The following is a 25,320-nucleotide window of genomic DNA, read 5'->3' on the forward strand; positions in this document are numbered from 1 at the left end:
TAAACATCTTGTGGCCCCCCAGTACTAAGCATAGTATTTAGTGCTCATTATTTGCTGAATAAAGAGTTGATAAAACCAAAAACATTGCATTTTATCTTCAAAGTATCCTTGCAAGATAGAAAGGATAAGGGCATCTAGAGAGACTAAAGCTCCAAGAAATAAGCAACTTGTCCACATTCAAAAACTTAGTGGTGGTTGGGGGCAGTGACTCACACCTATAATCCCAGTATTTTGGGAGGCCAAAGCAGGTGGATCACTTGAGGTCAAGAGTTCAAGACCAGCCTGGCCATCTCTACTAAAAATACAAAAATTAGCTGAGCATTGTGGCCCACACCTGTAGTCCCATCTATTTGGGTGGCTAAGGCATGAGAATCGCTTGAGCTCGGGAGGTGGAGGTTGCAGTGAGCTGAGATCATGCCACTGCACCTCCGGCCTGGGTGACAGAGCAAGACTCTGTCTCAAAAAACAAAACAAAACAAAACAAAAAACAAAAAGACATTGGGACTAGATGCCAGAGCTTTTCTTCCCAGGTTCACAAGGAAGGATATAAAAGAAATACTGGCCAAGAAACTGGAAGATTAGTTATAGGCCTAGATCTGCATTTACTCTCGTATTAACCACAGAAAAATCCCTAAATTCTTTATTTCCTCATCCATAGTAAGGATAATTCTACTATAACTTTAACTTACAGAGTTAAGAAAGCTTTCAGATATAATAGTGTTTTATGAATTCTAAAGCTCCATATAAAAAGTATTAATGTCTAATGGGCCAGTAATTCACAAACTTTCTGGAGCCTCCTTCTTCTTTTATCACCCCCATATCAATTAACTGCCAAGTCCTATAATGATTGATCCAGCAGGATCTCACATATTTATTACCTCATCTTAATCACTAATAAACTACCCTCAGCCCTCATCCAGTCTCATCAAGATTACTACAATAATCTAACTGCTGCCCTGCTGATAGCCCACCTTCAGTTTCTGCCCAAGTAGACTATGATGTGCTTCTGCTCCACTTCAAAGCTTTCAATGGCTTTCTGCTGCCTTTTCAATACAGAACAAATCCCTTGAACTAACAGTCAAGCTCCCTTACCCTAGATTCTTATCTAGTCTCATTCAGCACATATATATAACATACACACACACACAAACTCTACCTTCTGTGCAGCCTACATACTAGAAACTCAGAAATTCATTTTTCTATAGCATCTGTTTGTGCTGCTACAGATACGATCCTGGAATATCTTTCCTTCTTAACTCCAAAACTTATCCAACCTTTTGATCTTGCTCAAACAATAGTTTGCTTCAAGTCTATCCAAATTTACTCTCCAGCTAAAAAGTAATTCTCCCTCTTGTAATTTATTTGAACTTTTTTTCACAAGACACTTAAGACTTTCTGCTTTCTATTGTTATTTATGAACGTGCCTTCTAGCCCTTACTAGAAGCTCTTTTAAGACAAGATTTATGATTGATTCACTATTCCTACAACAGTGGTGTTCATATGTAAAACTGTCAATAAAAATATGTTAAATTAACTGACACTTTCTATCTGGATTAGCTGATTTTACAAAGCTCATCCTCCTCCTCTCCATTGCCTTTCAGAATCTCTATTACTTAGCAAAAATATTATAGTTTTCTTTTGTGTAAGTTGATTAAACTGTCTATAGGCTAAGCTTTCTATACTGGAACTACCTCTAAGTTTCCCAAGTCTAAAGCACAAGCTCACATTTCAAAAATTAAAAGTACAAAAACATTAAATGTTAGAAGAAAAACAATCATACTACTAAATTATGTAACGGTAAAAAAATCAACTGGAGAAGGTGAAAGTTTCTAACATTTATCTGTGCACAACTCAGGCTGACACTGTGAAGAGAAGAATGTGACAGCTTACAAGAAAACAAACTCACTCATTCCCCTTAATTTCTGAAGGCTCATGAAAGTCTGACAGGCCAGCCACAGGGTGATCTCTCATGTGTATCGCCCATGACAATTATGGCTTCAATAAAAATGGTCTCTATTTTTAATAAACTCCAACTGGTTTTCAGGAAATAGCCAGGCTAACATGGTCATATTTAAGAAGGCATATTTCACCAATTAGCAGCTAACTTATTTAGTTCATGGACCTAAATAAGACTGTGCATGGAGAGGTACAAAATCAGTGTGGTAGCAGAGGGCAAGGTGGTGTGAAAGGCTGAGTCCAGGGGTCAGCTGTGGTGACACATACAAATGGCTGTGCTGAGCATCACCTTGCCCCTCTACTTTCTTTTGGTTTGATTTGGTTTTCCTCTTTAAACAGCTATTAAGAGTCTCCCTATGAATTTTCAAAGTGTTTATGACTCAAATGTGGGAAATACTGATAAAAATCACAGCTCATTATAAGCATTTGAAATGATTTGCCCTAATGATAGATAAATGAAATATACCGAGTTTTTAAAGTACTCTGTAATTCACACTGGAAATAACCTGCAGTTGTCCTTATATTAATTTGACAGTTGCTTAATATGAAATAATCGGGCTGCTATACAGACACTTTGTTTCCTCCCCATCAAGGATTGCCAGCAGAAGGGGGAAAAGAGGAAAAGAAGTGCTAAGCAATGAAACCTCCTTTCATTTTTAGTCTCCACTCCTATGGCCCAGCTTTTATCAGCTAGTGCAGGACGAAGGAGGAGGAATGAAGGGAGAAAGAGTCCTCCTGCCAATTCTCACCACAACCCTACTTCCAATCTCTCCTAAGCACTGCTGTGTTTCTAGTGACAGAACTCTGCATTAGTTTTTCACTTCAGAAAACAAGCCATCAGAGGTTTAAAATTCACAGACCTTCTGGATGTGGTGGAAATTTCCCCATCATGACTCCTAATTCCAAATAATTAACAACTAGTCTGGGAACATAATCAGTTTAGGAAGAAGATCTTCATCCAATTCTTGAAACAAAATATGCCTCTAATCAAAAACAGTGAACGCTATTTTCCTACACAGACTTCATTAAACATGAAGAATAGAATTGTGTAGGTTTATAAAACATGAAGGAAGTTCTTCTTTAAACAGTATTTATTGCACAATCGTATCGATTTTCATGCTAATAATAAACAGCAGAATTCTTACTTTAGAAAAGACAAAACATAGTAATACACCCTCATTATCCTATGCCTCCAAAGAATTTACTTCTCAGTACTATTATGGTAAATGATTATTCCTTAGGAAATAAACCCACACTGGCACAAGACGCTCTGACATGTCTTTCCTATTTCTCACTTCTATTACTGTACGACTACATGGCCATATCCATCAATCACTTTTGTAAACACCACCAAACCACATTGCTATTATGTCCAAGCCAATGGATACTTTCAATACCACATAGTCACATTATTATCCATCTTTATAGACAGGCAATCAAACTCAACATGACGAAATTTCAGAGAAACAGCTAATGGTAATATAAGTTTTCTAGCCCTAGAAGTAAAATGGATGTAATTTGTCCAAGAAATACAGGTGAGCAATAACTTCAATCTTTTATTATAGTTTATACTTTTAAATAATTAGCAGGTTTTTTCAACTCTAAGAAGTACCCTGAAAAATACTTATTTCTCAGTAATATATATTTTTAAGAGATGGGGGTCTCACTTTGTCACCCAGGCTGGAGTGCACTGGTGTGATCATAGCTCACTGCCACCTCGAACTCTTGGGCTCATGGGATCCTCCTGCCTCGGCCTCCCAAGTAGCTGGGACTACAGATGCATGCTACCACACCCAGCTAATTTTTTAAAAAATTTTTGTAGCGATGGGGTCTCACCATCTTGCCCGGGCTGGTCTTGAACTCCTGGGCTCAAGCAATCATCCCACCTCAGCCTCCCAAAGTGCTAGAATTACAAGCATGAACCACCACAACCAGACTTAAGTAATTTTTATGGTAGTTCAATGACAGCTTAGCACACTCACAGCGCTATTATAAAATGTGCCATGCAAATCAAGTAACGTGCATACATACATATTATAGTGCTTAATTCTTAATTTAATTAAATTATCCGGTATGAAATAATAATATTATAGTCTGAACTTCACTCTTATTAAGGATGAAACAAAACTAATTTTCCTAAAAGGCTTGAGGACACTCTCTGGAAGCGCACTCTTTGGAGAAAGAATAAAAATGCAAATACATTTGTAGTTGAAACAAATGCTATTACAATGAAAAGATCTTTATTAAAAATGGACAAGTTCTACTCAACAACTCAATTATTTGAAGTAATATCCAATCTAAAAAAATTCAAAATGCAGTCAAACAATGTTGAGAAATCTCAGAAGTCCCTGTGAGCAGGTTTCCCAGTAGAAGGATGTCAGATGCAGAAGGATCCTTAGGGATGACCTAGTACATTTCTATTCAGTCTAACTTTCTGCAATGATGAAAATGTTCTATATCTGTGCTGTCCAGGATGGCAGCCGGCAGCCACATGTGGCATTTGAAATGTGGCTACTGTGACTGAAGAACTGAATTTTAAATTTTATTTCATTGTAATTAATTTCCATTTAAATAGCCTATGTGGATAGTAGCTAGTGTTTGGACTCCACAGATGTAGTCTTTCTTGATACGCTACTCCAATGAAACAGTCACCAGGGCAACCGAAAGAAGATTCAGGGGTTTTCAGACATATGTAGATACAACTACAGATGATTAAATCTGTAGCTTTTTGTTTAGAGGTTTTAAAATACACCTAATTTTATTCAACTGCATCAGGCTACTTTTGGTAACTCCAATTCATTTTAAAAGAAGGATGAAAATGGTCAAATATTCCTCTTGAAGTAATTTTGGTTTTATAGCCCATATAAAAATGAAGGCATATGAGGACCGATGTGGCACATAGCTATATCACATAAAACATTAAGAAGTCAGGTTCAATCTATCATCTAAGGCATTCATTCTCCTTTTGCATGCAGGGAATTAAAGAGGTAAATGGGCCCCTGAAGCGTGAACTTACGGAGCTCAGAAATCCACGAAATAGAACAGCCTCTCCCTTCTACTGAATTCTAGTCATATATTGCTACTTAGTCCAAACACATATTGAACACCCACTTTGTCCAGGACATTAGATTGAGCACTGTGAAAAATAAACACCAAGACAAACAATACAAGGTGTCTGTCCTCTAGAAACTTACTACTTTTTAGGGTAAAAATGCTACACAACAACTATAAAGCCTGGGCACAGTGGTTCATGCCTGTAATCTCAGCACTCTGGGAGGCCAAAGCGGGAGGATTGCTTAAGGGCAAGAGTTTAAGACCAGCTTGGGCAACATAGTGAGACTCGGTCTCTACAAAAAAAAAAATTTTTTTTTTTTTGAGACAGAGTCTCACTCTGTCGCCAGACTGGAGTGCAATGGCGCGATCTCGGCTCACTGCAACCTCTGCCTCCCGGGTTCAAGTGATTCTCCTGCCTCAGCCTCCAGAGAAGCTGCAACTTACGTGCCACCACGCCCAGCTAATTTTTTATTTTTAGTAGAGACAGGGTTTCACCATGTTCGTCAGGATGGTCTCGATCTCTTGACCTCGTGATCTGCTTGCCTCAGCCTCCTGAAGTGCTGGGATTACAGGCGTGAGAGCCACCATGCCCGGCCAAAAAAAATTTTACTTAGGTAGGTGTGGTAGTATGGACCTATAGTCCCAGCTACCCTGGAAGCTGAGGTAGGAGGATCTTGCTTAAGCCTAGGAATTTGAGGTTGCGATAAGCCATGATTATGGCACTGCACTCCAGCCTGGAGGACAGAGCAAAGCCCTGTCTCTGGAAAAAAAATAAACAAAAAAGACTATAGTAAAGGTTATGCATACTGGCCTTACCTTTTCTCTCTACCAATCACCAGTCGCAAATGGTCAACTACCACCTTACACAAAATAATTCCTAAATCTCTCGGTAAGTGATTGTGGTTCAAGGCCCACATTTTTGTGTGCTGGACTACTCTCCCTGAATATCCTGAACTCAGTTCAAGAAACATTAACTGTGCATTAGCCATGGGCTAGAAAATAGTAAGATGCCCTGGAAAAATTGGGCCTCACGAATATTCAGACATTTCGTGGCTATATGATGCCTAATGTAACAAGCACATGGAGTTGTGCACAGGTACTACTGTGAGCACACAGAGGAGTTTTTAGTAGCGGCTGAGAGGACAAAAAAGGATACTCAGAGGAGATAAAAACTGAGCTGAGTCTTGAAGGCTGGATTAAGAAGCAGGCAAACACCATGACAGAGAACCACAAGTAATTTAGAGTCATTAGACCATCAGGTTTGGAGCAGGAAAAGTGGCATGAAATGATGCCAGAGAGGTGGGCAGAGGCAAGGTCATGGAATGCCATAAATATCACCAATAGAGTTGAAAAGAGATGAAATGCCATGGAAGGTTTTAAGATCTATGCTTCAGATAGCTCACTGTGTGTAAGCAGCATGAAGGATGGATTTGAAGGGATCAACTGCACACAGGGGTCGGCTAGGTGACTGTTACAATATACTAGCTGAGTCATGACGATGGTATGGAGGAGACAAGTGTAACAGAAATAAAGCCGAAACTCAAGAAGTATTTAGGAAGTAAAATTATGACATCATACTGTAAGATGAGGAAATGGTAGATGAGCAGAAAAAGGTGGCTGAGGCAGAATAGGGCAGCTAAGATGATTAACAAGTTCTGGCTTGAGTGAATGAATAGATAAATGGTGGAATCATTCACTGACAGAATGTGGAAGAGTGGTGACAAGGCTAGTTTTAGGTACTTGTGGAATATCCAGGTGAATAAATCCAATAGTCAATTAGAAGATGGCAGAGAGAAAGAGCAAAAGAAAAAAGATTTGCATATAACCTGCATTAAGTGGTATTGAAAGTTCTCACTATGTTAAGTGCTAGGAACATAACAAAGAACAAATCACAGCCTCATACAAGGAAGCTTATAGAAGATGACTGTAAAACATCAATTACAGAACTTTGAGTGGTAATGATGTGTCAAGGTAGGTTCATCAATTGTAGCAAATGAACCACTCCGGTGGGGGATGTTGATAATGGGGGAGGGTGTGCATGCCTGGGAGTGGGGGATATATGAGAAATCAGTGTATTTTGCTATGAATCTAAAACTGCTCTAAAAAAAGAAAGTCTAGGTCAGGCACGATAGCTCATGCCTATAATCCCAGCACTTTGGGAGGCCCAACGTGGGCGGATCACCTGAGGTCAGGGATTTGAGACCAGCCTGGCCAACATGGTGAAACCCCATCTCTACTAAAAATATAAAAATTAGCCAGGCAAGGTGGTGCGTGCCTGTAATCCCAGCTACTCAGGAGGCTGAGGCAGGAGAATCGCTTGAACCCAGGAGGCGGAGGTTGCAGTGAGCCAAGATCATGCCACTGTACTCCAACCTGGGCAACAGACCAAGAGAACATCTCAAAAATAAATAAATAAATAAATAAAGTCAATTGCAGAAGTGATAGTCATGCTGAACACTAAAAGTCAAGCAAGCACTAACCAGGCAGCAGGGAAAGAGGGACAAGGCCAGAAAAGAAACAGTGACATATGTATGCTAAAGTATAATTGTTTTGGACATGCTGCCCTTGAGGAATGGAATAAGACGAGCTTTTCCTTTAAGATAACAAGAAAGAGAAGCATGAGGTATGTTGAAACCCTTAAAATAAAGAAACTTAAAGAATTTACCTTTTAGATGTCCTCAAATCTCTCCGAGAGGTATTAAGTAGGAGCAGACTGATAGTGGAATATCAGTAAATGTTACAAAACAATGAAAAGGTTTGGAATCCTAGAGTAATAAGGAAATATATAAAAGATGGCAACAGGAAACAAAGGCCTAGTTAAGATTGAATAACATGAACTCTTAGCAAGGCCTATCAGTAAGATTTGTTATTCCCTCTCTCCCTCCTTCCCTCTCTCCTCTCGCCCTTTATTTCTTCCTCCTTCCCTTCCTTCCCCATTACAACTGTGCTCTGCAAAGTGTGCTCCATGGAATACTTGCTACAAAGGAAGTCAAAAGCTGTTACATGGAAGCTGTTTATAAATAAGTTTGAAAAAAAGAGGTTTAATTAAATAAAGCTAAGCATGTTTCTTTACTGTAAGACTCCTCAGAGCTATTCCCAGAAGGAGGATATAATACGCAGTACATTCCCCCACCTTAACTATTAACCCTTTACTTACGAAGTGTTAATATTTGCGTAATACAACCTGGGACACAGTGGACCAGAAGAAAAGGGATGAAAGCAGTGGAGACTCAAAAAACAGAAAGCACAGTAGGAATAAGGGAGTAGAAAACTAGAAGGCTGTGGTGGGAGAAGAATTCTGAGCTCACGGCTTTAGAGAAGGAGCTGGCCCAGGGGATAATCAGGTCCAAGCTCTGGTCATTTGTGGTCACATGGGTTAATAAAGTAGAAGGTCTCACACACAGACTTAGGTTTGACTAGTAAATGGTTCATCAACATGAATATCAACTGAACCGAAGTTGCCCAAGGTGATGCCAAGTAACAGGAGAGAGGAAAAGAGGTGTCAAAGATGGGCAGATAACAAGAATGGGAAGAGGGAATATAACCAGATGGCAAAGGATTCAAAGGAACGAAGACTGTTGGAAGCTGGTAGGTGCTTTCCCTGAGGCTGTGATGCTGCTGCTTTTTTTTTTTTTTTTCCAGTAGAAACAGGGTTTCACCATGTTGGTCAGGCTGGTCTCAAACTCCTGACCTCAAGTGATCTGTCCGCCTCAGCCTCCCAAAGTATTGGAATTACAGGCGTGAGCCACATGCCCAGCCATGTGGTTCTAAATGATGCCAGATCTAAGGCTATGGGCCATTAAGGCCGCCTTCTGCTAGAGGGTTTTCTTCTTCTTTCTACCTTGAATTCAAATCTTTGAACTTATTGGGCCTCCCTAGCTTTACTCAATTAGTTTTTATGATGAATCTTCCCCTTTCCCTAGCCATTTTCAATTGACCTAATGTTTGGGTAGTATGTTTAATCTGATTCAGCTTCTTTCCTAGGTGCTATATCAAAGACCGACTCTGACAGCATGTGCCACAGTCCATAGATAAAAATGAGATGTCACTTAGTTACTTAAACTCCCTAAACCTTGGTTTTCCATTCTTCATTTGTAAAACAGAAATATTAATAGCGTCTAACTCATGAGGTGGTTGTTAGAATTAAATCAGATAAAGCATACTGCTGACACTATAGTTGGTACATAGAAAACTCTCAGTAATAAGCACTACCACCTCCATCGCCAAAGATAACCAAATAAGACGATCCAGCAAACACAAAGGAGATATTTACAGGGAGGATCTTGTAGAAGAGGTGAGTCTGGGATGAGACAGGCCTATGCCTGCAACAGATAGAAGTGTCCAAGAGAAGTGAGGCTGGAATAGTCTGCAACTTAAGCAGCAGGCATGGAAGAAGGAAAGGATTACAAAGGGAGACAGGAGCCAACTATCAGGAAAGAGGCTATGCATATGGTTACTTAAGGCAGTGAGCAGTTCCAACATTGCACTCCCAGTGGAAGATGCCCTTTGTTTATCTTAGAGCTAGGCTTCTCAGGACTGAGGCAGATTAGACCAAGAGCAAGACCTCAATACATATCACTTTGGAGTTCATTTGAAAATATTCCATATTTCATTATGCTGGAAATGGCCCTTGCGGCAGAAAATGTCTTTTTGTAACACTTTTCATGTAATCAAAGAGCATTTGTGGTGACAAGGCACTATGTCACTCAGCTTACTAAAAACTTCGTTAACACACTATAAAGAAAAATTATTTAGCCAGCTTAGAATCTGACAGACTCTTGTAGTAAATCATTACCTGTCATTATCATCACAATAAATCGAGGATGAGTATTTTTCTCTACTAGTACTAATAGTAAAATAAGGAGAAAGACCATTGGCTCAGTCTTTGGTAAACCACAGCACTAACAGCACCCCCTCATATAAAAGGAACAATGGACCTATTTAGTCTTTGATGAGCAAGTTTACCGCTTGTTTAGATAGGCTACACACTGAAACAATATATAAATTTGAAAAACAGATCTAACGTTCTGTTTTTATTTACTCATTATTTTTACCTTCAGATAAAAATACTACAATAGTCCTTCCAGGGTTAAATATGAAATGTTACATGTAGATAAGTGTTCAAAGCATACTCAAAAGGACTATAGAATTTATTTTTATGAGTAGGAACATAAGAAGAATAAATGCAAATTAACAGGAATTATAAATCAAGGCATCATGTTTAACTGTGTTAATAAAATACAAACAAAACAAAACAAAACCCAAAACACTTCAGAGCTAGCTGATAGAGATATAAATCATGGGCAAGATTAAAACACAGAATTATTTTCACTCCTCTAACAGTAGATTTTTGGATAATGAAATCAACACCACAGCAACATTTAAAAGGAATAACTTCTACTGCTATTTGACCCAAATGAAGGGTTAGAGTTATAGGACAAACTAAGTACTAGCTTAATTTCATTATTAGAATATAAGAGAAAGTCTACTGAATGAATTTTCACTTTTGAGTATCTATAACTTCTAACCTCTTTGTCCACCACATAAATAAATACAATCCAGATAGTGTTTTGCAAACACAAAATAACAACTCTAACTTCATCAGTGATCTAGTGCATAGAGGGCTCAACTAAGACTGATATTCCATGGTAACTCATCAAGTTTATAAAAGCAAAGTGCCTAGTTCCAATTGGAGTAATCTGTCCTTTGGGATATGCACTATTTAGAAATCATAAATATGAGACCCTCAACATATGTCCCAATTCAAAAGCACTCATTAACCAAATCAGGGAGAGAAATTTCACATATTCCATACAAATCTAAAAGTCACAGTTGATCTGTTTCAATATTTTAGTGATTCTGATTAGCTCCCTTTTGGCTCCTATGGTTCTCATGAATTAAATTGAGCTGTAAAGTAATGCAGACCTTATGATTCTAGAGACTGTGAGTCACCAAGGGAAGAGGTCCAAAAAGGTTAAATTTCCACTGAACTCCAAATCAGAGGTTCGAAAGCTAGAGAGATTAAGACATTAGCTGTAGTCTTATGAAACATTTAAGGCTGCTTTCATTTGATTAGGAGTTTGGTACAGGCTCTTTGTGACAAATATAACAAAGACACTTGATATTTTTTAAGCTTTGAAGAAAATCCCAGAAAACAGATTATCTACGAAGAATGTTAAATCAAGCTAAGTAATAATGTGTTTATATACATTCAGAAACTTACTTCAGTGTTATCAAAAAACCAAACCAAAACAAAACAAAAATTGACCACCAAAAGGCTATCATGGAAGGAGGCCACATTCCTTCAGTTACTGAATAACGAAATCTGTTGTGATTTAAAACGGTAGTTATAACAATTTACCGCCTTAGGTCAGCTTTTCCCAAACTATTCTAAAAAGCACTAACCCTCCATGAAATGTTTATAGACAGTCTGGGGATAAAGGGGTGGGGACAGGAGGAATGAAGAGAGAAGAAAGAAAAATCCTCTAACAATATTTTTGTTCTAAAATTTTTAATACACAAAAACACTGAGTATATTTGATACAGTTAAAATTACCATGAGATAAGCTACTCATAATAGCATGCCACACCTCAGAAAGCCAGGATGTCCACAGTATACCACATATGCATGAATGCATTGATGCTCAAGTGATGCATAAACATACAACTATTGTGTTTTACGTTATTGAATCATAGCTGATTTGTGCTGTGATTTTTGCCTAATAATTTCAACATATATTTTAACTTTTTATTATATAATAAAGGCATAAACGAAAACTTAATTTCTTCCAGCCATTACTTTGTGTATGTGAAATAACTTTTTGTAATCTATTTTAATACAAGTTTATGTTCTTTTTTCTGAGTTTCTACTGATGCTCTGTCAATACATTATCATTTTTAAAGTTTTCCATAATCACAAGTTCAAAAACTGTTATTTTAGCTAAACACAGGTATAATAATACATGCCTCAATTTTGGAGACAATGAATTATGTTGTACCTGTTTTTAAAATTTTAAATGGCCTTTCTCTTTCTGCCAACTTGGAGCCTGTGGAGGCCTGCTGGGAACAGGAGTACTAAAAGGAAGTATGTCTGGAAGGCTGTGGTCCAAGGCCATTTTTGCTCAGTATAAGTGGGGTCTCCAGAACCAAAGACAGCACACAGCTCTTTTTAAAATAGAAGGTGCTTATGCCCAAAATGAAACAGAATTCTATTCGGGCATAAGATGTGCTTATATATACAAAACAAAGAACAACAAAGTGACTCCTGGTGGCAAACCAAACAAAATCAGAGTAATCTAGGGAAAGGTAACTTGGTCCCAGGGAAATAGTGGCATGGTTCATGCCAAATTCTGAAGCAATCTTCCTGCTAAGGCCACTGGACACAGAATCTGTGTGATGCTGTACCCCTCAAGCATTTAAATTAATGAAAGGTAAATAAATAAAAGTGGATTTGTGCTCTTGGAAAAAAAAGTAAAAAAAAAATTTAAATGACAGAAACAGTTCTGAAGAAAAAGACAGATATAATAACAAGATCAACTTAATTTGCATCATTCAAAACTCAATATGATGTCCCATTTACCTTTTAAATTAAGTAGCACATAAATAAAAATGCAAGTTCAATACTAATAGAATTACACACTCTTATTTACAGTGATAGAGGCTTTAAACAGTCTTTCTCTGACAAGTCATAGGACAAGAGCTGATGGGAGAATGGGTAGTCAATATTTTAATAACTACAGCGAAGACAAAAGATGCACAATTTCTAAGTTGCAATAATCTATTTTGTATGTATGATTTGAAGTAAAGACTTTATGCTATATATCTATATTTAAATTGTGGTTTACAAAGAGAAACATATTACTAGCCTCATCACAGCAACAAAATCATTCTAAAGTCTAGGTTTTTCATTTTTTACTTTTAAATGTCCTCTCATTCCTGTACTCCTATCTCTCACTCTCTACCTTTACCAGCCACAGATGCAAAAAACAAAAGCAAAACCAAAACCACTTCATTTTGTTATTTATGACAGCCTTCATGGAAAAACCAATGGAAGGATGAAACGAAAGGCTTATACATTTCTATCTTTTCAATTCCAGACATAAAACTCAACATGGAAAGGAAGATGAAATAGTCACTAAAATCCTTTTCCTTTCAACAATTAATCCATTTTCTTAAGAAGTTTGCTACATAAACCAACTGCAGATTTAAAGCTCTTTATAATAACATTTTATACTTATTGTGAATATTCAAAAAGTACATAAAAATATATATGTATAGTCTAATGAATAAATATAAAACAAATATCCAAGTCCAGAAATAGAAGCCAACATTGCAGAAACAGAAGAAACCCCCTTAAAAATACGTCCCCCATGCCCTTCTTCAGTTACTACAGCTTTAATGTAAATTTCACAAGTTAACACACTATAAGTGAAATGAAACAGTGCCACAGGTGTTGTAAAAGAGGAGTATTTGGCTGGGCACGGTGGCTCATACCTGTAATCTCAGCACTTTGGGAGGCCAAGGTGGGTGGATCACCTGAGGTCAGGAGTTCGAGACCAGCCTGACCAAGATGGTGAAACCCTGTCTCTACTAAAAATACAAAAATTAGCCTGGCGTGGTGGTGGGTGCCTGTAATTCCAGCTACTCAGGAGGCTGAGGCGGGAGAATCGCTTGAACCTGGGAGGCAGAGGTTGCAGTGGGCCGAGATCGTGCCACTCCACTCCAGCCTGAGTGACAGAGAAAGACTCTGTCTCAAAAAAAAAAGAGAGAAGTATTTAAAAATTCCTCCAAGATGCATTGATAGAGGACTTTTATAACATACAGAACATTTTGTTCAACTTTCCAGTGAAAAATGCCAGGAGTAAGTATATTGATTCATTTAGAATATAAATTACAGAAGTGTTTGAATTTAATTTTGTGAAACACCACACAGGAGGGTCATAAAACACAGATTGTGTGTTTGTAGCACTTCCAGCAGCTGGCAGTGAGGAAGACCAATATTAGCCCTGAAGTTGCAGAAAACACTAAATAACAGCCATTTCGACTCAGTAGCACCTAAATATATAATTATAAATAACAAATTAACAGATTGGTCTCTGTGATCTTTGCTGGTTTCTGAAAAACTAATAAAAGCTTAGGTAATACTCCTTACTTCCATTCCAGTAGAGGTGCTCACACACCAGGGTGGGCTTCTGGGCACCTTACCTCTTGTGCTAGAGACCAGAATGTAGGTAATTACAATACCATGGATTCACAATGACTGTTGACATGAACTCCTCTTGTTGTAAGGTAGTTTGGGTTACAAAATCCTTTACTTACAGAATTAATCAAAGAAAGGTTTTAAGGAGATAAATATCAACAGCTTCAAAATAAACGTAACTGCAAAATATTAATCTTAATACGATGTCAAATTTAATTCTTTTCCTTAATAAAACAAGCCACTCAGAGTTCAATGTGACATTTAAGTAAAGAATTTCCAAATTCTGGCTGGGAGCAGCTGCTCACACCTGTAATCCCAACACTTTTGGAGGCCAAGGTGTGCAGATCACTTGAGGTCAGGAGTTCGAGACCAGCCTGGCCAATATAGTGAAACCCTGTCTCTACCAAAAATCCAAAAATTAGCCAGGTGTGGTGGTGCATGCCTGTAGTCCCAGCTACTCAGGAGGCTGAGGCACAAGACTTGCTTGAACCTGGGAGGTGGGGGTTACAACGAGCCGAGATCATGCCATGGCACTCCAGCCTGGGCAATAGAGTGAGATACTGTCTCAAAACAACAAAAAATTAGAAAATAAAAATTGAAAATATTGCCAAACCCTGCTAATAAACAATGTTTAAGAACCCTTAGTTTAAGGCCGAGCGCGGTGGCTCATGCCTGTAATCCCAGCACTTTGGGAGGCCGAGGCGGGCGGATCACGAGGTCAAGAGATCGAGACCAACATGGCCAACATGGTGAAACCCCGTCTCTAATAAAAATACAAAAATTAGCTGGGTGTGGTGGCGCACGTCTGTAGTCCCAGCTACTCGGGAAGCTGAGGCAGGCGAATGGCTTGAACCCAGGAGGTGGAGGTTGCAGTGAGCCGAGATTACACCACTGCATTCCAGTCTGGTGACAGAGCTAGAATCCATCTCGAAAATAAAGAACGCTTTACAGGCCAGGCACAGTGGCTCATGCCTATAATCCCAGCACTTTGGGAGGCTGAGGAGCGAAGATTGCTTGAGCCCAAGAGTTCAAGACCAGCCTGGGTAACAATGGTGAAACCCTGTCTCTACAAAAAAACACAAAAAACTAGCCAGGTGTGGTAGCACATGCCTGTAGTCCCAGCTAAACGGGAGGCTAAAGTGGGAGGATATATACAGCCCCGGAGGTTGAGGCTGCAGTGAGCTGTGACAGCACCACTGCACTATAGCCTGGCTTTAAATAAAAAAATAAAAGAACCCTTTATAAACAAGCATTCCTAGTACAGAACATAAGACACTGAAAATGCAAACCAAATATAATTTATTTTCAACTTAAAACCAAACCAAACAATTGTTTCCCTTGCACTAAAAATCTTTTCTTCCACCAATCCCACCTATATAGGTATGTCTGACACTTACTTCTCACTAACCACTGCAAGCGTGGGCAATGTTGTCCCTGTGGGTCATGACTTGCTAAAGTTCTAGAATAATATCTGGAGATTTGATGGATAAAAAAATAAACAAGTGTATTAAACATCCAAGGTATTTTGTTAAGTACACTAATAATGACAGAATAGCAAACAATCACAGGGAGAACCACCTTCAAATCTCTAGATAAGCTTTACACAAATTTCCTCAAATCTCCAACAAACACAGGAATGGATGAGCAGACAATTTATCAATTTGATGGAATATTATTGCAACCATTAAGGCTAAACATTATAAAGTTATATAACACAGAAGATTTTATAATATAGCATAAATTTTAAACATACATTTATATCTAGCTATAAGACATCATATATATGGGCAAAGACTTAAAAAGAATACAATAAGAAATAAATACTTGGTGTAGTTGTGGGGACTTCTCCAACCCTCCATATGTTTACAAAGTAAATACAAATCAGAAGGTCTGGTTGGGGGCGGTGGCTCACACCTGTAATCCCAGCACTTTGGGAGGCCGAGTTGGGTGGATCACTTAAGGTCAGGAATTTGGGACCAGCCTGGCCAACATGGCAAAACCCCATCTCTACTAAAAATACAAAAATTAGCCGGGCAATGTGGCGGGCACCTGTAATCCCAGCTACTTGGAAGGCTGAGGCAAGAGAATCGCTTGAACCCGCGAGGCAGAAATTGCAGTGAGCTGAGATTGTGCCGCTGCACTCCAGCCTGGGTGACAGAGTGAGACTCCATTTCATAAATAAATAAATAAATAAATATTAGAGGGTCGAAAACGCAAGGACTCTTCTCCCTAAAGAACTGTAAAACCATCATCAGCACCTAAGTAATCATCTCATATTTATGATCTACACTAAACCCACCAAAACTTGCTACATATTACCCGTTTCAGGCATGCTTCTGGGCAAGGTCACCAGATAAAGGGGAAACAAGGTCCTGTCTGAGTATTCTGATTAAGAAGAGAGAAAAAAATGACTACTTCATAGCAAGGTGACAGAGGTATTGTAACCAACGGCATGTTTTACTGCCATCTCAAGGTATCAAATTATACATTACTTCTTACCCCAATTAACCATCATATCCAATTTAAGCCCAGAAAGTTACAATACAAATGTTATGTCCTGATAACTTAAGTGACAAGGATAACGATTATATCGGTTTGATCTACTTTTCATCATATCAGATATTACATTGCTGTTACAGTGAAAGACATTTAGATTCAAGGATATCTGAGATATCCAATTTCCAGACACAAGGATAATTCTTCCATTATTTATGCCTGCCTTGTAAAAGCCATATGGGTCAAAAGCTCAATAAGATAATTCTGAAATTACTGGCACTACCTCGAAATGCAGAATTAGTTTGGATTCTATTAACGTGATGTAAGAATTGCCCTTAGCACCTAGGTTTTTTGCAGAAAGTAACAAATTAATCCTAAAATTCAGAGTGAAATGCAAAGAATCCAAAAATAGCCAAAACAAATTTGAAAAAGACCAAAGTTACAGGACACACACTTCCTGATTTTAAAACTTACCACAAAGCTACGGAACCAAGACTGTGTGGTACTGGCACAAGGACAGACATACAGATCAGTGTCGTAGAACTGAGAGGCCAGAAACAATCGTTACGTCAACTGGTTTTGAAAAGGTGCGAAGACAATTCAACAGGGGATAGAAGAGTCTTTTCAACAAATGGTGCTGGGACAACTTGTTATCCACATGCAAAATAATGAAGTTGAACTCCTACCTTACACCACATATGAAAATTAACTCGAAATGGATATTCACATGGAAAATAATAAAATTGGACTTCTAATTTACATCATATACAAAAATTAACACAAAATGGGTAATGGTCATAGTGTAAGAGCTAAAGCTATAAAATTCTTAGAAGAAACATAAATCTTCATGATCTTAGATTAGCTTCTTAAATATGATCCCGAAAACAGAAGAAAAGAAAAAAAATGATAAACTGACTTTGTCAAAATTAAAAATTTTTGAGCTTCAAAGTGTAACCTCAAGAAAAAGAAAAAAAAAAACACAAAATGGGAGAAAATATTTGCAAATCATATATCTGGTAAGGAACCTGCATCTAAAATATACAAAGAATGCCTAAAATTCAATAATAAAGACAAAAAATTTGAATAGGTATTTCTCCAAAGATATAGAAATGGCCAATAGACAAATGAAAAGACTCTCTCTGCTGATGGTACTATGAAAGTGATATTCTTATCCACTACTGGCAGCATAGTAAATTGCTACAATTAATCTGTGGAAAAATGATTTTATGGCAAAAGTTTTTAAAAGATTTTTAAACAAATGTTTTGTGCCCTTTGACTTAGTCATCTAATTTCTGGAAATCACCTAAAGAAACAATATCAAATATGGGAAAATATATATACATATATAATGATGTTGCCACAACGTAACTGAAGGTAAAACTGGATGCAACCTGTATGTTTGAGAATATAAGAACCATTATATTCTCAAAATCTAATCATGGACTATTATACATTCCTTGATAATGCTGATAATGGTATGAAAATATAACAGAAAATGTGTATTCTAAGAGATGAAAACAAAATTCAATATTAACTCCTAATTGTATTTACCTAAAACATACATAAAAAATAACAGCAAATTTATAAAACTAAAAGATAATTATCTTAGTGTGGCAGAATTATGGGTATTCTTCTCAAACCTTCTTATTGAGTTGTTAATAATATTTTCATAAAGAAATAAGGATACTTTTACCTTATCCCAGAAATCGATCAAAGCTGTAAAGTCCCATTTCTTAGAATATGCCACATTGTATTTCAGAATAGCATCCTGTGGAAAATGCAGAAACAAAACGTCATGGTATGGCCAAGTGAATGACCTATGAAGAGCCTGTCTCTTATGAATTACCTCCAGTACATTTCATAATGTTAGACAAGCTTCCTACTACCTCCCCCTGCTACTGATATGGACATCAGTAGCTACAGACAAACAGAATGAATACTAATTTATTACTCACTTAAAAAAATGAGATTAGAAAGGTCAAGTAATAGGTGAAAAAACACAATTACACCCTAAAGCATGCATTCTAAATAAGGTGATATACTCCAAATAGACAAAAACTGGATCTTGAGGGGTAAAAAATAAACTTAGTTATCACAATTGTTGGTGGTCCTTGAAAGCGTCAGATTATATATACTCAGACATACACAGCAGATTTGTAGTATGAAAATTTCATGGGTTAGTTAATAGGGCTGAGGCATAAATTTTTTTGTAAAAAATAAAAAATAAAAATTTCATGGTGACGAGGAGATTAGGAAAAAAGTATTTAAAAACTGTCTTTTTTCCTTTATTATAAAGTATTTTTATACTATATATAAATTATTATCTTCCTCCAGCAGTTCACATAAATTACACATTTATGTAGAATGAAAAGTCAAAATATTATGCCATCTACTGGTGTAGCTTTTAACTGTTTGAATAGGCAATACTATACATCTGGTTTCCAGAGTCAGGTATGCATAAGACAATCCACTAGATGTGCAGAAACAACTATTTATTTATAATTACCTTTTATCTCATCCTTTTAAATATCTACTTTGGTTTTATTTTATAATGTACATATTACATTAATAAAGTAATAGATATGTAGAATTTATAAATGACTATTTATATTGGTAATACACACTCAAAATATTTTTTACTGAGGCACACAGGTCTGAAAACCACTGTTAGATTATTACTATAAATCTTCCAAATTTCGTTATCATTGAATAAGTTTTTAAAAAATTAATACTCTGTCAAAGCTTCCTGAATAGTACTTCATGCCATACTAAGTATCTAGGTTAAAAGATGAGCCAACAAAATGTGTCTTATTCACTTGGAATCAGGGGACATCCAAGTTCCTTAAGAAAAGAAAAGAGAAGAGAAGACAAGATAAAAGAAAAAGAAAAATCTTCCCTAAAATAAGATAGCAAGAAAGAGTGAAAGAGTCTTTATTTCTCGCTCACAAGTCATACATAACATTTTCCATTAAGAATTAAGAGATTTTAGGCTGGACGCAGTGGCTTGCGCCTGTAATCCCAGCACTTTGGGAGGCTGAGGTGGGCGGATCACAATGTCAGGAGATCGAGACCATCCTGGCCAACATGGTGAAACCATGTCTCTAATAAAAATACAAAAATTAGCTGGGTGTGATGGCATATGCTTGCAATCCCAGCTACTCGGGAGGCTGAGGCAGGAGACTCACTTGAACCAGGGAGTCAGATGTTGCAGTGAGCCGAGGTCGTGCCACTGCACTCCAGCCTGGGTGACAGAGAGAGACTCCGTCTCAAAAGAAAAAAAAAAAGAAAAAAAGAATTAAGAGATTTTGGCCTGCACGGTGGCTCACGCCTGTAATCATAGCACACTCTGGGAGGCCGAGGCAGGTGAATCGCTTGAGTCCAGGAGTTCGAGACTAGCCTGGGCAACATGACAAGATCCCTAGAAAAAAATACAAAAATTAAGCAGGCATGGTGGTGCGTGCCTGTAGTCTCAGCTACATGAGGGTGCTGAGATGGGAGGATCGCTTAAGCAAAGGAGGTTGAGGTTGCAGTGAGCCGAGATTGCACCAATGCACTCCAGCCTGGGTGACAGAGCAAGATCCTGTCTCAGAAAAAAAAAAAAAGAAAGAAAAAAAAAATTAAAAGATTTTAAGGATTTTTTTTTCCAATCACTGGTATCTAATTTCAAAACTTCATAAAGTATTAAATAGAAATGTGTATCAATAGGCGAAGGAATAAACAATGCATATACTGGAGCAAACTATCAATATATTGAACAACATGGATGAATCTCAAAATTATCTTCATTTTGAGTGAATGAAGCCAGACATACCCACTATGATTCAATTCATGCAGAATGTAAACTATAGTGAAAAAGAACAGATTAGTAGTTGTCTGGGGCCAGAGCAGAAAGTGGAATGGACTGCAAAGTGCGGAGAGGAATCTTTGGGGATGATACAAACATTCTGTATCTTGATTATAATGGGAGCTTCATGGGTATGTGTAAATGTCAAAACTCATCAAATGACACACTTTAAAAGGATAAACTTTCTTATCCATACGTTATTATTCCTCAAAGTTGGTAAGGAAAAAAATTTTAAGTAGCAATTGCATTCTAATTCTTCACTGTAATTCTCTAATTATTTTAGTGTTTTATAATTAGCATTAAGCTTTAGCTCGTATTTATTTTTACTTCAGTCTTCAAGTCTCAAAAGTAGTCCACCATGAGGCTGCCTGCCATTAGAAAAACTGGATACTACTCTGTACTCTTGAGTTATCAACTACTGAGTAAGTTCTTTATCATTCATAATTCACAATAAGCACAAAAAATTCTTTCTGTGCAAATTATCACACACATTATATAAGTACTACTGTGTAAATCAACTTTTGAGGACACTATTACTTTTTAAAATTCTGAATGTCTCTAATCCCTCTAAATCCATTAAATGGTATATGAACAGCAAAAAAATCATTATATTCAATTAGAGGGATTTAATGTTTCCCTCTTCCTCTCTCAAAGCATTCTTTCAGCAAAGGAAACAATTACCACAAGCAGACAGAAAAATATCTCGATGGATTACTCTGTTCTATTGAATCTACCATAAGAGAAACTCAAAAAGGAAATTCAGATTAAAGCAATTACCCCTTCCTGAAATAATCATGGTGCACTAAGGAATTGCTAGAGAGGTAAGCAGACTGTGTAAGTTAAAACACTATAGTTATTCTTTTCCTTTTTTTCAAATATGGAGTTTCGCTCTTTGTTGCCCAGGCTGGAGTGCAGTGGCATGATCTCGGCTCACTGCAACCTCTGCCTCCTGGGTTCAAGCGATTCTCCTGTCTCAGCCTCCTGAGTAGCGGGGATTACAGGCACCCGCCACCATGCCCGGCTAATTTTTATATTTTTAGTAGAGATGAGGTTTCACCATGTTGGCCAGGATGGTCTCAAACTCCTGACCTCTGGCGACCTGCCTGCCTCGGCCTCCCAAAGTGCTGGGGTTACAGGCTTGAGCCACCGCACCTGGCCTCACTATAATTATTCTATTTGCGGTTGAAGAAATATAAAAATTCTTAAAAACAGCCTCTGTTTAGAAGAATAAAAATAAAGAACCTAAGACAGCATTCATCAAATGGACTCCAGGTAGTATTCCTGGGCAGCCTGCTTCTATGTGAGTTTATAATTTTGTTTTTAGAAAACAACAGCCAAATAACAACACGCTGTACGAATGAAGGCTGGTACTATTAATAGACAAAAATAGTGAAAAGATTGAGCTGTCCTACTATACACCACAGTACAGGTATGTTAAATTCTAACGAACCTTCATCCAGATGTGGTAATTACATGCCTGTAATCCCAGTACTTTGGGAGGCCAAGGCAGGTGGATCACTTGAGCTCAGGAGTTTGAGACCAGCATGGGTAACATGGCAAGACCCAGTGTCTCAGCCAAAAACTATAAAAAATTAGCCCAGTGTGGTGGCATGCACCTGTGGCACATGCCTGTAACATTATACTAAAACCAAGTAAACTCTAGCAGAACTTGAGATTTTTTTCCAGCTACTCAGGAGGCTGAGGCACGAGAATCGCTTGAGCCAGGGAGGTGTAGGTTGCAGTCAGCTGAGATTGTGCCACTGCGATCTGATGTTCTATTTAAGGATCCCATCTTTGTATCCACCAACACCCATCAACTGTTCATGATTAGTAGGAAAAGTAATAATTGCAAAATAATTTCTTCTTTATGTAGTATTTTAAAGAATTTCTCAGCATACTATTTTGGGGTTTGGATCAGCGGTTTGAAAATTTCTGTGCAAAAAAAGGAATAATGACTACAAATTGTTTTCACTGTGATAATAAATACAAATCAAATGATGGTTCATTATACCTGAAATTTAAAAAAAAAATCAAACTGATATAGCTGTATAAGCACTACAGGTATAGGGAGTTAGCTGGGAGCAGTGACTCATGCCTATAATCCCAGCCAGCACCTTGGGAGGCCAAGGCCAGGTGGATCACTTGAGCCCAGGAGTTGGAGACCAGCCTAGGGAACACAGAGAAACCCTGTCTCTACAAAAAACTAAAATAAACAAAATTAGTCTGGGCATGGTGGCATACACCTGTAGTCCCCGCTACTCAGAAGGCTGAGATAAGGATCGCTTGAGTCTGGGAAGCAGAGGTTGCAGTGAGCTGTGATCAACCCACTGCACTCCACCCTAGGTGATGGAGCAAGACCCAGCCTCAAATTAAAAAAAAAAAAAAAAAAAAAAAAAAAATATATATATATATATATACACACACACACACACACACACATATATGGAGTTTATATTTAGTTTTATGTTTGCATACACATAATTAACATTATACTAAAACTAAGCAAACTCTAGCAGAACTTGAGATTGTTTCCATTTAAAGAGTTTGCTTTTTGTAGTTGTGAGCCTGAGTGGTTAGCATATTGCTGGTATTGCTGGAGGCAGGGTTGATCCCTCACCTGATACTTGTGTTCAAGACAATCTAAATTGTGTTAGGGAAGGGACTGACTGTACTCATGGCTAACCTGAAATATTAAAATAAGGCTGCCCCTAAAACCTTCTTAGTCACACAGGATCCCTGTAGCCAAAACAGGATATGTTCCAGCTGCAGAGAGCAGACTGCTCTCAGCTTGCACAGCACCTTAGGTGTGGGAAGAATATATGGATAGGGAATGGGGTGGAGAAAGAAGGACGGAAATGTTGTCACCCAGGTGGTTTTAGGGTCTAAGGAGTGGAAAAGGATGGCACTGGGGAGGTCTTCATGGATCTGTGTAGGAGTTCCCTGTAGATAAATTACTGATCCCCCATCTACTATCCCCAGTATGGAATGGCTGAATTAATACGTAATCAACTGCATTGTATCTAAAGCCTTGGAACTAGTCAGGTGCTCCTCCCACCTAATACCATTTCTTACCCCGTAATCCTACCTGATTTTTAACAAACCATTAATAATTCTAATGATAATCTCTATTTTGTTGTGTTTTTTTGTAACTGTTTTAAATAAATCAATTTGTACTGTTAAAAAGAAAAATAAACAGTCTGCTTTTTTTTTCTTTTTTTAAAAAAAGAGCCCATTAGAAGATTGAGAAACACTGTCCCCAAGGAATAAAGCCTTCAAAATACATTATGGTATAACATATCAATGTTTTCCATGTAAAGAAAAAAAACAGGAGCTACAGAAAGGTATAGAAAGTTTAACAATAACTTGCAAGTATCAGTAGAAAATATTAAGAAAGCTGAGAAACTATACACAACAAATTAAGTCTCTGAAAGAAAATAAAACTCATTTTCATAGAAGTATAAAAAATTCTGTCACTGTTTATATTTATAAAAACATGGAAAGTTTTCATGGCTATAGTGCCCCCAAAATATAAATATATATATATACACACACACACTCACTCATATTTTAGATATTAGAAAAACAATCTACTAGTTACCCTTGCAGTCATAAATGAAATATAAATATATCAAAAATAAATTATTGCCAAATATAAGATTAATAAATTATTAAACTGCTAGGAGCTATATTAAGGGCAATAAAAACCAGAATGCTTAACATATACTTCAATCATTGGGAAACTCAGCTTCCCTTTGGGCAAATATTGCTGAAGTCATAATTCTTTCCTGATTTACTTTTAAAGATATTTCAGAAACATGATAATTTTAAAACAAAAAAAAGAAAGAGAAGCTTGAACTGAAGGAAATTGGATGGGGAATCAAGAAACAGAGGTATTATTCCTAGTTCTCCAAATTATTCTGTGTGGCTCCAGGCAAGGCATTTGCAACTCTCAGTTCTTCTCATTTCCTAGTAGAATGTCTCTAAGGAGCCTTCCTTAGTGCCAGGAAGCAAGCACTTTGCATCTAAAGAATGTTGCTACCTGAGTCTATTAAGACCAAAAAGTCTTTGAAAGAGGAGACACAGGGCCCATAAAGAGGCAAGAATGGTAAAAAACAACATACCTTCAAGTTTTGGGGTCGTGTAAATTTGTTGAGAAGTGCAGTCTGAATGAGCTCCCACCGGCTCCCCGCAGTTCGCTCACCATTCTTTTGGAAAAAAGAAAAACATATGAGGAAGCTATTTTAAGTTCTTTTGCATCACAGAATCAAAGGTCAAACAAGCAAGTACCAAACCATTTTTCAGAGACTAAAAGAATCTCGGTTTTGTTCTTACCTCATCTTCCACTGGGTACAAATTTTGTTCTGAACAAGGCATTTTAACACGCTTGTTATCCCACAAATCTTTATAATGTGTTGGAAAAGGTTTAGGAACTTCTCCTGCTCGCAAAAGATCTACCTGAAATTGAGGGTAAACAAAATTGTCAGTGCATAAAAACAAAATGTATCTTCTATAAAATAATCCTAAGTAACCAAAGCAAATGCTATAAAATAGAGACCAGCTCCCAGGCAAGAAATCACCAAAGAACCCTTCAGTTCTTCCCATTCCTCACCTCCATTCAACCAGGTTCCAAGTCACCAGATATAGTATATATTCTAGCTCCATATCCCCTAGGAATCCTTCCTTGCCTCAGCTTTTACTAAGTGTTTCCCATCCTTCTCCCTAACTCCAGCTGTTGCTAGACACATCTAGCCCCCATAAAACCCTTTCTAAA

The 25,320-nt window shown here is 37.6% G+C and overlaps 2 pseudogenes; one reads left to right on the plus strand and one right to left on the minus strand.

Annotated features, from left to right (window-relative positions):
• Positions 1-25,320, minus strand: part of LOC450454 (poly(ADP-ribose) glycohydrolase pseudogene) — a 90,765-nt pseudogene that overhangs the window by 46,729 nt on the left and 18,716 nt on the right.
• On the plus strand, positions 12,097-12,429 carry LOC107972141 (large ribosomal subunit protein eL33-like; annotated as a pseudogene).

This window comes from Pan troglodytes, chromosome 8 (genome assembly GCF_028858775.2).
Source record: "Pan troglodytes isolate AG18354 chromosome 8, NHGRI_mPanTro3-v2.0_pri, whole genome shotgun sequence".
NCBI lineage: Eukaryota > Metazoa > Chordata > Mammalia > Primates > Hominidae > Pan > Pan troglodytes.